Raw genomic sequence first — 12,735 nt, 5'->3', positions numbered from 1 at the left:
ATTAACCAGTTTGCTACTTATATGATGGTAAGTGAAACGAATGGTATCTTTGTAAATGATATCTTTGAGATCATCATAATGCTGTTTTAGTGTCAGATTCAGATGTTGATCTACAAAAGAAGCTATCAGCATTAGAATATTTTTGCAAACAGTGGAATTGTGAGGTAAATTTAGAACATTCAGGTACGTGTATTTAGAAATGGCCTGCTAAAAGTATAAAAAGAAATATATTTTTATGGCAATGAAAATATTAATATAGTATTTTCTTAGAAATATCTTGGTCTAATATTTTCTTCACATTTAGTGTGGTGCAAAGCTTGTGAGACGTTAGCTGTACAGGCAAAGAAAACACGTTTTCCAAGATATAAACTTATCAGGAAATATCCAAATCTTTTATTATATGTAATTGTTACAATGTTAACGTTATATACTAAGATAGCTCTTCTCGCATTCTATGACAGTGAGATCTGGGGATACACTGTTTGGAAAAGTGTTGAAAACAAAAGGGATTTTTTTCAAAAGATTCATTTTACTCAGTAAACGCACATCAACCAATGTCGTGTTTGGGGAAGTGGGGCGATATGCATTGTATGTTAAGCATTTTTTATTGCTGCATGAAACATTGGTGTAGGTTGGTGCGTATGAACCAAACACGTTATCCTCGGCCTTGCTGTGACATGCTAAAAGCAGGTTTTCATCAGGGCAGAATCATGTGGATTTGTAGCATGATGTCAAGTCATGGCATACCCTTGTTTAAAGCAATTCAATTCAAAATTTCAAATTAATGAAAAGTTAATACAGAATTCATGATTAATGTATATCTTAAACTTCTATAACACACGCCATTGGCAATGTGTGTAAGATTGTACCACTGGGCTTCCAACACTGAAATAAAACTGTCTGTCTGTCTCCAAATACACCCAACTTCATAAGAAGAATTGTTTAATGCGGAATTGTATATATCCAGATGATTATACTCGGAATGGTTCTATCCTGAATAAAGGGGTTTTGCCATGTGCTTCTGTGTTTATGTAGAGGATGTCGATCACATTTTTACACGTCAACAAACAAACACTCTTGCCAAGTTATGCTTTCTCATGTCAGGAGCTTGGGCATTGGGTGGATTTTCAGCACTCTCAGTGTATGTTTTCTACCTGTTAGCATGAACAAGATATTTGTGGACTTTGGCCGAGTGTAAATGTTGAAGTTTGAATGTGTGATTTGGACCTAAAGCAATGATTGTGAAAGGACCTGCCGATTTGCTTGACAATTAGGGCAAGAGACCTTTTGAGACTGTAGGGTCAGTTAACAGGACGTTGTCACCAACTGAGAATGAAGGAACCTTAGCTTTCAAATCTGTATGTTCTTTGTTGATTTCCTGACTTATCTGCATGTTGTCTTTGGCTATGGATTTGGCAAATTTGAGATTTTCCAAGACTGTGGTTCTCCGCAGTTTTCCCTACAGTGGGCTTGGGAAGTAGGCTTATATCTCCTGGAAGATGCATTTCCCTACCAAACATGAGATTTATAGCCAGTGGAATAACATGGAGTTGAAAGCATTGACATCATGATACAAGGGATGAGATATGCCCAATTTGATAGATCATGTTCAACTTATGCTCTGAGAGCTTGCTCAATAGTGCTGTTCCTTCTCTCACATATGCCATTAGTCTGAGGATGATAACTTGATGTATAGTGGTGCTTGATGTCAAGGAGCTCACAGAGTGCATTAACAAGCTTTGATGTGAACTGCCTACCTCTGTCAGAGAGTGAGAGGTGCACCAAACCGAGTAATCACTTCACTGAAAAGAATAGTAGCACCCTCAATGGCTTCCTGGGTATGCACAGGGAAACCTTCTGTTCAACGTGTGAAACAATCAACAATCAATAGAACATATTCTTAGCCTGCCTTGGTTTCCGAGACAGGACCTAAGATGTTGTAATGTGAAGGTGGGAGAATGTGTCTGCAGTTGGCCTTGATCTGACGCTTAGATAGCTGACAGATATCACAAGATTTGATGTAGTTTTCAATATCCTGATATCTGCCCGGCCATTTATATTTGGCTATAGAGGGTTTGCAGAGTTGAATCCCTACCAAGATGACAAACACCTAGTTTTGAGTGATGATAGGCATAAAGAAGATCTTTGCTGAGAGGAAGCGGCACAACAGTTATTAGCTGAGTAATAACAGAGGGGCGATTGTTTTTGGATCCTCTAAACTTTGATTGATGAAAATGATAAAGGATACCATCCCAGACATCATATTCCTGGGCACAACTCTAAGACCTTTGACCTGAGATTCACTAAAAGATTCTGGGATTTCAATTATAGGCTGACGATCTGGGGAATTGTATTGTTTGACATCTTGTTCCTCAAAATCGAACCTACATGATACTGTAGAAACTGACGGACTGGTAATTTGTGGTTCATTCACATACACAAATTCAACATCTAGGGAGAGAGAATCGTCAACAATCAGCACGGAGGATGCAGAGTGTGCTGTGGTGTTTGTGATGGAGTTTGATGTGGCAGGAGAGGGAGAAAGCCTATTTTTGCGCATATCAGTAGGAAGTTGTTTGGATGTTTGTGATTGGGTAGACTGGCATGGTTTTGGTTTGGAGATAAAGGAAAGAGCGCATGTGATAGCTGCAACATTTGCATGAACTGAGGGCAGAGGAGGGGATGATTTGTCATCAATAACTGGAAGAGTTTTGGGTTCGGGATACTAAGTACCAGATATAGCATCAGCATTTGATTTTGATTTTCCTGGGCGGTGTATAACATCTACCTAGATGTCCTGCATCTTCTTTGAAATTATGGATCCAGGTCAAAGCTTTGTGATCTGTGTACACCTGAAATTTCTTTGATGCCAAATATACTATAAAGTGTCTAATTCCTTCTAAAACTGCCAGGCATTCTAAATTTGCGACACCCAATTTTCTTTCTGCCCGATCTATAGATCTACACCCATAGCATATTACATGTTCACATCCCTAAGAGTTCTTTTGACCTACCCTATGGAAGTATTTGATGCATCAGTGATGAGAATGAATGGACAAGAGGAATCAGGATAAGCAAGAACTGGAGATGATTTTGCTGAAGTGTTGTGAATGCCTGTTCAGCTTTGTCAGACCAAATGAAGGGGGTGTCTTTTTTGAGAAGATTATACAGTGGTGAGACAATTCCTGAAAAGTTTGGGACAAATTTTCTGTAGTAACTTGCTAAGCCTAAAAAGTGTCTAACAGCATGTACATTCTTTGGTTGGGGAATTTAATTGACTGCTTCAGTTTTGGAATTTGATCTTTGTAAAAAATGTGACCTAAATACTGAACTTCTTTGGCAGCAAACTTGCATTAACTCACTTTTAGAGTAAGTCCTGCTTGTTTGATCTTTTGGAATACACATTTCAAAATACTGCCACATCATCCTCATAAATCAAAATGTACTTCCAATTCATTTCTTTAAGGCTTCAGATATTGTGCTTTGGTAATGCCATGGGAGCATTTTTCAGGCCAAAAGGGAGGCGATCCAATTCAAATACACCATCAGGAGTTATGAAGGCTGGTTTATTTTTTGTGTATGAATGAAGGGGAATCTGCCAAAACCCACTAGCACAATCCAGATCACTAACGAATTTGGCCTGACTTTCACCAACATTATCTATGACATCTTCAAAACGAATGAGAGGGAAAAAAATGGGCTTTGTAACAGCATTCAGACGTCTGTAGTCGACAGCAAAGCGATAGGTGTTGTCTCTTTTCTTTACCATAACCACAGGTGAATGCCAGGGGAGATAATCTTTGCTTCTAACATTTCCTCTAATTGTTTTGAGCATTCTTTTCTGATTTCAGCACTTTGGTGATAGAAGGGAAGTCTTACTGGTCTGGCATCTCCTGTTTCTATTTTGTGTTGATGCAAGTGGGTTGTACCTAGTTCAGACCAGTTTTCGGCAAAAGCAGGTCTTTGAGAATTTAAAAAGGATAAGAGAGTTTGCTTTTGTTCAGAGCAAAGATCAGATTCACTGAAATCAAAAGATATATCAGAGGGGTATGGCGGCTTTTGGTTTTGTGATGGATGAACAGAGGCAGGAGATGATCCTAAGTTGTTGTGAGTTACCTGAGTGTGGGGTTGAGAAAGTGCGTGACCTAACTTTGAAGTATGTGATAGTGACGTGATGCCTTTAGGGTGATCATATGAAGTGAGATGATGGATGAACAACTTGAGTTTTGATTAAATGACTGACCTAAGTGTGGGTTGAATGAATGACTTGAGGATGTGTTGGGTGAATGACCTGAGTATGCATTGACCTGTTTTGACATGTTGAATGTAGAGGGCCTAGGGTCAGTGTTAGGAATGTCTGAGAGAACTGATATGGAGGAAATGTCAATTTCGGAAGTGGTTGCAAGTACTCTTTTAGTGTTTAAGTGGACATCTTTATGTGTTGGATTTAAAAGACTCACATACACAGCCATTTGCGAATTCCTTACAAGACATCTAGCACCTTGAAGTTTTGTTTTGGAAAGTTTGGGTACTGGCTCAAGCAGAAGGGTAGCACCTCGTCTATTCCTAGAGAAAAGAACAGGAAGATCTCCCTGGTGTTTGACGGGAATAGCAACTTGATGTTTACACCTAGCATAACCTGCATTAGATTCAACGAAAGCAACAGTGATTAGACCTTCATGAATGTAAAGACATTATGAAGACAGACAGATTGTAACTTTGTTATCTTCTAAAAAGTCCATGCTAGGATGAGAGAGTAAAGAAGATGGGAAAGAACATGAAAAGTTTGGGACAGGAAAACATTGCCAATATTAATATCAAGTGAAAGAGAGCCTAATACTGAATGATATTCACCTCTTACACCTGTTATTTGACTAAGAAGGGATTTAGATAACTGTTCCTTAGTGTATCCTGCCTATCCTGCCAAGAACAATGTTCTTGACCAATGGAGTCACAAGTGAGACCACAAGGTTCTCATGCCTAACATCAGAAATCTGAGTATCAGGCGCGAGTCCCTATTGCATAGGTGCTTTCATTCTGTGAATAGTAAGCACTTAGACAGAAGCTAAAATGGTGTGCTAGCTTATTGCAATAAGTACAAACTCTGTTGTAGTGTGGGCATGCATAACGATTTGAGCAATACATACCACCGACATGACACTTTTGTTGGAGCTGGGGTGGTACTTGGATATTGCTGTTGAGGGTGTCGGTATTGTTGACGATTGAACTGTAGGCATGTTCATTGGTTGTGCTGGCATTGGTGGTGGTGGCTGCTTCGGAGGTGGCAACTGTTGTTGCTTTTGTTGATGATGTCTATATCTTTGCATCAGAGGGCTGTTGTGGTGGTCCTGCTGTTCAGCGACCAAATTGGTGAGCTGGTACACCTTTGCAGCCATATTGAAATCAGCTGAATTAGCCATCAAGGATGGCATGTCAGCCAACTCTGCCTGATGCCTTTCTTCCTTTAAGGTGGTCGGTTCCTTATTATAAATGGTGGAGGACATCCTAGATGACCGGCGCAACACCCAATAACAACAGACAGAAGCTGAGGGGCCAGGAGCCAAGGTTATTGTTGACCAGCCTGTTCTGGTCCCTCAGTCACCATCTTCACCCATCCTTGTGTCTCCAGCTGTCATTACCACAACAGTGGCAAATTCAACAACGCCTGCCTCAATGTTGACGGCAACTGCAACAATAACTTCATCAGTGACCAAGTATGCCAAGTATGAAGATCGGAATAACTTTGCCCGAATAAAGGCGTCATTCGATAAACGCTTCTCTTCTCCAGCTGCGTTCAACGTCAGTGTTTCGCAGATGGCACAAGCTAGTGATGAGACTGTCACTGGATATGTCACAAGAGTCCAGGTTGCTACAACCCATCTCAGTCTTCCTGCGTCTGTTGTGGTGGTAATAACAGTAAATGGTCTTCGTCTGGCAATACGGCAGATTGTTTATACTAAGTATCTGTTTGACAACTACCGAGAACTACAGAGAACTGCCTGCATTTGGTTATATTTACTGTCGGTGTTGGAAATGTTCTGTAAAAACAGAAATCAATCAAAGAGTGCACAATGCCAAATATGTTTGGAAATGTTCTATTTACAAATTAACAATCAAAGAAGCAACGCGTCTTGTGATGTTATAACCAGAAAAATAAAAATGGACACAAAGTTTACACTGAAGATGCCGCGCCCGCTCAGATATCATAATCAAAGATTTCCAGTTACAATTTTAATGAAAATAATTGATTTGCCTAGTTTGTAGCGTCATGACTTGTTCGATTTAGCGTCATGAAATATAAAGGTAGCTTACTGATATGACATCCACAGAAAGATAAACTCGTAAAGAAATATGTTGAGACAGATAGACAGTTTATCAGTAGAAATGCCTTAACTGAAACTCTCTGTATATCAGAATATATCAGTTGTTCTGATAAATATTGAAAAAAACATGATGTTTATCTCACAGTAAGCCTATTTTTGACGTTTATGTTGATTGCTGTGATATTTCTGTGACGTTTATGTATACATGTCACATCTTCAGTCCAGTTTCCACCCTTGCCAATCTAGGCTGGATTTTCCAGGCTCGATCAAAACGTCACCAGTGGCTATGATGAGTTATGTCCCTTGTATGTTCCTCCGACTGACCAGTCAGATTCCATCTCTCATATCACTTGCATTTGTTTTATTCGTGAGCATCTTGATGAAAAGCATGAACGAATTTGAAAAATATCTGTCGACGCCCAGTTGGTGGTACACACTCCATAAGTGCAGCCTAGAGAGACTTTTATAGTCAGTTAATGACCTTGCCTCGTGAAGATGGTATCGTCAAACCCAGAGATTATTCATTCTCAATTATCTGCCCTAACAAATTCCATCGGGCTTAAAATACAGAATAGATGTGAAAATTATGTGAGTGAGACCAGGTGTTAGCATGTCTTGCTCTACCGATAGCACCCACCACTTACACAATTCATACTTTATAAACGTGTGTGTGTGCTGCCTGATGGCGCACGGCAATACTCCTGTCCACGTGGCGGCAGTTGAGTGAGTGAGAATAGTTTTATGCCGCTTTAAACAACAACACGTCGCGGGTCACCAGAAATGGGCTTCACACATTGTACCCATGTCGTTTAGCATGTTTACTAATTTTGTTGAAAGTAAAAACAAAATGTCTGCTGCAAAATTTGTCGATATAGAGGTTCCTGTCGAGAATCAAACTGCGTTTACAATTACAGATCTAGACAAGGTGAATGAAATATCAAAAATATAATTTGTCGAAAGATACTGAAGCGTCTGGAGCGGCAGTTGACGTTAACGTACCTATCTGGGCAAAACGTTCGAGTGGACGTTCACAACTTAACCAAACGTCACCGGTATTGCAGATTCCAACGTTGTTGCACCATTGAACCCGCCGACGTTGACGTAGCTGTCTCAGCAATGAACCAAAATAGGGTTTTCTGGCACGGAGTCTAACCTCTCGAAAACAATTATGGATCATTGGTGCCGACACTCTTCTCAAACAAGAGCTCTGTACATGGTACATGGCGGTTTTTCCAAGATGGCGGCACTTCCGTGTCCGGTGCATACCAGCATGCGAACTAACTAGGCACTCGACCCATCCCCCGGGCGTCCGATGGCAAGACTGCTCTTTACGGTGTTAAGTCATGGCATGACGGTTTTGATCCATGTTGCAAAACAATGGCAAATAACTGTTTGAATGAGATGATGTTTAGGCCGCCAGTTCTCTCTCCATGACATGGCACTTTCATGCAAATTTACATCGCGTAGAAATGCATGACAGTTTCAAATGGTGGGTGTTGACACGGTGAACCCTTTCCGGGAACCAAATGGGATAGTTTTCTTGGTACAAATATTTCCTTTATGCCCTAACCTACCTAAATTTGGCATAGTTAACTCCGAGACGCATCTAACCACACACATCTGACTCATAGCAGTATATCTGATGAAAGGTTGAATCGTGAGTCGTTTATCAAACAGTATTCACTTTCAAATACGATATGTTATGGACTTACATGATACGCCTTATCTCAAACGTATTTATTTAGAGTTAGGAAAGAAATTTAACTATCACAAAAATTAAATAAACACTTAAACAAGCATGCTTCGCATGCCATAACTACAAACAGGGCATTGATGCTTCCTATTGCCATAACTACAAACAGGGCACTGGTGTCTCCTGTTTCAATAACTACAAACATGTCATTGATGCTTCCTCTTGCCATAACTACAAACAGGCCATTGATGCTTCCTCTTGACATAACTACAAACAGGGCATTGATGCTTCCTCTTGACATAACTACAAACAGGGCATTGATGCTTCCTGTTTCCATAACTACAAACAGGGCATTGATGCTTCCTCTTGCCATAACTACAAACAGGGCATTGATGCTTTTTGTTTCCATAACTATAACTATATCCCTTATGTCTTGATAGGTCTTGTGTTCAAGATATAGAGTCGCAGAATTTGGATCTGAAATCAAATATGGCACCAATATTGAAACGTCATTTCGCCCAACGCACATCCATTTCTCTTTGTGTCGTTATGAAATCTGATTTACGATAAGTGTGTACTTTAAACCAGGAAGAAAGTCTGGTTATTTTGCAGCATTTTCATCTAGAACCTCGTGGGGTTTTTACGATCACATATTGTGTATATGATCCATGTGGGTCAATAAAACAATATGACTGACCCATCAGAAAGTCCTATGCATAACCAAAACCCACTGTTTGTCTGCATTATTAAAACAGAAAGACTTTTATCAAAGGGATAGATGCTTCTCATGATAACTTTTAAGAAGATACTGTGTATTTACAATACTGTTTAGTAAGTCAAAAACGTTATTGCAATTACTACAGGTGACCAGTAGAATTAAAAAATAACTCATGCTTTACGCAATGATGGGCGAAATACAATCGACAGTGTCACAAATGTACAGATTAGAACACGTCTGGTGAACACAGGGTGAACAGAGGGTGAACACAGGGTGAACACCTGTTGGGACATCGTTTACATGGAAGTACATGTTACATCTTTAAAGACAAAAAAAAGGACATTCTATGAGTTATCAGCATCAAAAACACCTCATTTTCCTCACATAAAAGGTAGAAATAGTACATACGAATCGATGGATTTTAGAATTCGTTTGTAATGTGCTTATTTGGTTTGCCGTTTGTATTAATATTGTTACTTTATCATATAACAACAATACCTACACGCGTGTGACTTCAACTGTTGCAAAGCGATATCAAAGTTCTTCAAACGCAATTCCTTCACATATTATGCACACGTAAGGATTTCTTTGTCAAATATTACACCCAGAGCAGAGATACTGAACACCTTTACTACACCTTTGCAAATAGATGTGAAGAAAAGCTTAAATGTCAGTCACGAGAATCGTGAGATTTTTTTTATCAGACATGATTCTCTTACAAATATGATACTTTCTGTAGTTGGACGATAACACTTACATTACACGTGCCTGTAACTGTATAGCCGCTACACAAAAACACAATAGCAAGAAAGCAAGCATACTGTACACCGTTTTACCATACTAAAGAAATAGGCATTAAACTGCCAACTATATAAAGACAAGTTGTTATGGCTTCTTTACAAAAGAAACAGAATGATAAATCTTATATCGTCGACGGTAACTTCTTTGAAAAAATATACTGAACAACAAAAGTTCCTGTGACATTGAATAAGATTTAATGCAAAGTTATGTTTTTTACCAAATCTGAAACAATTTCGGTTTGCAACGGATAAAAGACTCCTGTTAGTGTTCAAATGGTTTAATTTGCCATACTGACTTCAGAAAATGCGTGATTTCATAAAAAAAACATGAACATGCCAAAATGTCAATTTACAAATAAATAGCGTGTGTCCACCTCTGGTTGCGATGCAAGCAACACATCTTCGTCTTATGGAATGGACCGCCTCCGTGGTCTAGTGGTAGAACGTCCGCCCGGAGAGCGGAAGGTCCGGGGTTCGATCCCCGGCCGCGTCATACCAAATGCCACGCTCATTTTTGGACAGGCGTGGCATTTCGTAATGTTGAATAATTGTGTAATTTTGTTGTCAGCACGATGCTAAACAATGCATATGGAATCCCGTTAAAGCACATGTTTTTATACCCATTCCTGGGTAGTGAAATGCATGGGGCTTTCATAAAAGTCAACTTTTGCATGGAATGCATGCTTTTCTGTAGCAGTTGCGTTTTTGTGACTTGATTCCATACATGTACTACAATATTGAAAACCAAACTTTACTTACACTAAAATATTGGTGTCACGGGAACGTTTGTTGTTGAGTATATATGACAACGAAAAGGACCTAAACCAGCCCATGATATATTTACCGATCCAAATACCTTCACTGACAGTGACATCTTACAGTTTATGAGATGAACATGTTACTGCACTGTGTGGTTTGATTTGAATTGTTGCTGTAAAGTGTTAATACTCGATTTGTAAAGAGCAAATTACAGGTCATTCTGTGTTTTCAATAACACTTGAGGTCTCCATATAGCCTTTTTATTGGCCTATGTGGGTGAATATAGCATTGCAGCTTAGCAACCAGTTTTCAGTGCAAATTGTCAATTGATTCTCAGTGCTGTGATTGTCTTACATGCAACATTATGCATTCATCTGCGATAACCTCATAATCTACATTGAAACGGACCAATGGGGACTGGTAAGTATAAAATCTAGACCGTCAGAGTGTGAGTGAGTTTGGCTTTACGCCGCTTTTAGCAATATTCAAGCAATATCACGGCGGGGGACACCAGAAATGGGCTTCACACATTGTACCCATGTCGGGATTTTAACCTGGGTCTTCAGCGTGACGAGCGAACGCTTTAACCACTAGGCTACCCCACCGCCCCTTGACTGTCAGAGCTCGGGAAGAAGGGCAGATAATTCAAACAGTGTCAGGGTGCAGTGCCGTTTTGTTCTTTGACCTAAATATCATAGGCAATCTAGTTTGGATTTAAGGTTTTCCAAGTCTATTTTGTGCTCTTTTTACGAACGTCTTTCAAAATCGTCTCCTCTAAAACTACTAATCGACACCCTTCTTAAGTTTGGATTTTTTGTTATGCCATTGGCCAAGACCCTGTGAACTCATATCGCATCATATACACCGTATGCTCAAAGCGCATCATATACAACGTATGCTCAACCCGCATCATATTCAACGTATGCTCATATCGCATCATATACAACGTATGCTCAAAGTGCATCATATACAACGTATGCTCAACGCGCATCATATACAACCTATGCTCAACGCGCATCATATACAACCTTATGTATGCTCAACGCGCATCATATACAACGTATGCTCAACGCGCGTTATATACACCGTATGCTCAGCGCGCATCATATACAACGTATGCTCAAAGTGCAGCATATATGAAACGTATGCTCAAAGCACAACAAATATTATCATTAGTCTTTAGTCAAAATGCTGTTACTTATGTTTATATAAACAGTCACACTTCTAGGCATTATCCATACTGGGTACAGTAATATCCCCTTCATAAATGACATTTCCAGAGATCCGACGTTGGTTGTAAACCATGACAAACCAACTACCAAGTCTGAATCTGATTCTGGCATCCCAAAGACGTCGACGAAGCCATCTGAAAAAAACGAAAGGCCAAATGACCATTCACTCAGAAGATTTGCTGAGTATATTTCAGGAACCATTGGGACTGCACAGAGCAAGAATAAGATAAACTCTGTGTTATTGAAATATAGCGACAAAACCCTTTCCAAATCCAATAGAAATATCTGCATAAAGCAGAGTCGACTGTACAATGCTGACAATATCATGAGCATGTGTTTATGAATCACTAACAATTAGTAATGATACCAGGTGTTCGCGTAAAGGCGAGCGTATCCTGTCCTACAGGTGGCACCCGTCACAAACACATGCAAAGGCAAGTAAATTGTTCACCAGAAATCATATAGGAACAAGTCAAAAATAGGGAATTGCATCGGACATCATTTTTGTCACAGATGTGTCAAATTTGGAAATGTCCTTCACATGTCTATCATAAAACGTTTTGAAAGCTTTACTGAGGCCTGGAATGTTGTATCTTTGATCAAACAACTTTTAAGCAAGACTGGCATAACGCTCTTTGAAATATTGGTAGAAAGAACACGCTCGATTGTACCTCAAAAGTTGCGAAATGTAAACACCAAAGGCTAGAATATTACTCGACATGAAGGGAAAGTCGACTATTGGAAAGTTGAAGTCATCCCTCTTGTCATACAGTCTTGTGGAGAGTGTTTCGTCTTTAGTTTGGTTTGGTTTGTTGTTTTACGCCGCACTAAGCAATATTCCAGCTATATAACGGCGGTCTGTAAATAATCGAGTCTGGACCAGACAATCCAGTGATTAATATCATGAACATCAATCCACGCAATTGGGATCGATGACATGCATCAACCAAGTCAGCGAGCCTGACCACCCGATCCCGTTAGTCGCCTTTTACGACAAGCATAGTCGCCTTTTACGGCAAGCATGGGTTGCTGATGAGTGTTTTGTCACTCTGAATCTGTATGCATAGATCTAAATATCTAAATATAAAACAGATGAGGTGGTCTCACTGGTCTCCTTTATTTCTAGCTCAGGTAAATCAGTGGAAGGGAATTGGCTATTTGAATGTTATTGAACGATATCGGCTCAGTGATATACCTGAAGCTTAAGTTA

Source organism: Haliotis cracherodii, unplaced genomic scaffold (genome assembly GCF_022045235.1).
Source record: "Haliotis cracherodii isolate W230 unplaced genomic scaffold, xgHalCrac1.p SCAF_30, whole genome shotgun sequence".
In the NCBI taxonomy this organism is placed as follows: Eukaryota; Metazoa; Mollusca; class Gastropoda; order Lepetellida; family Haliotidae; genus Haliotis; species Haliotis cracherodii.
Note: the sequence above shows the minus strand (reverse complement) of the source record.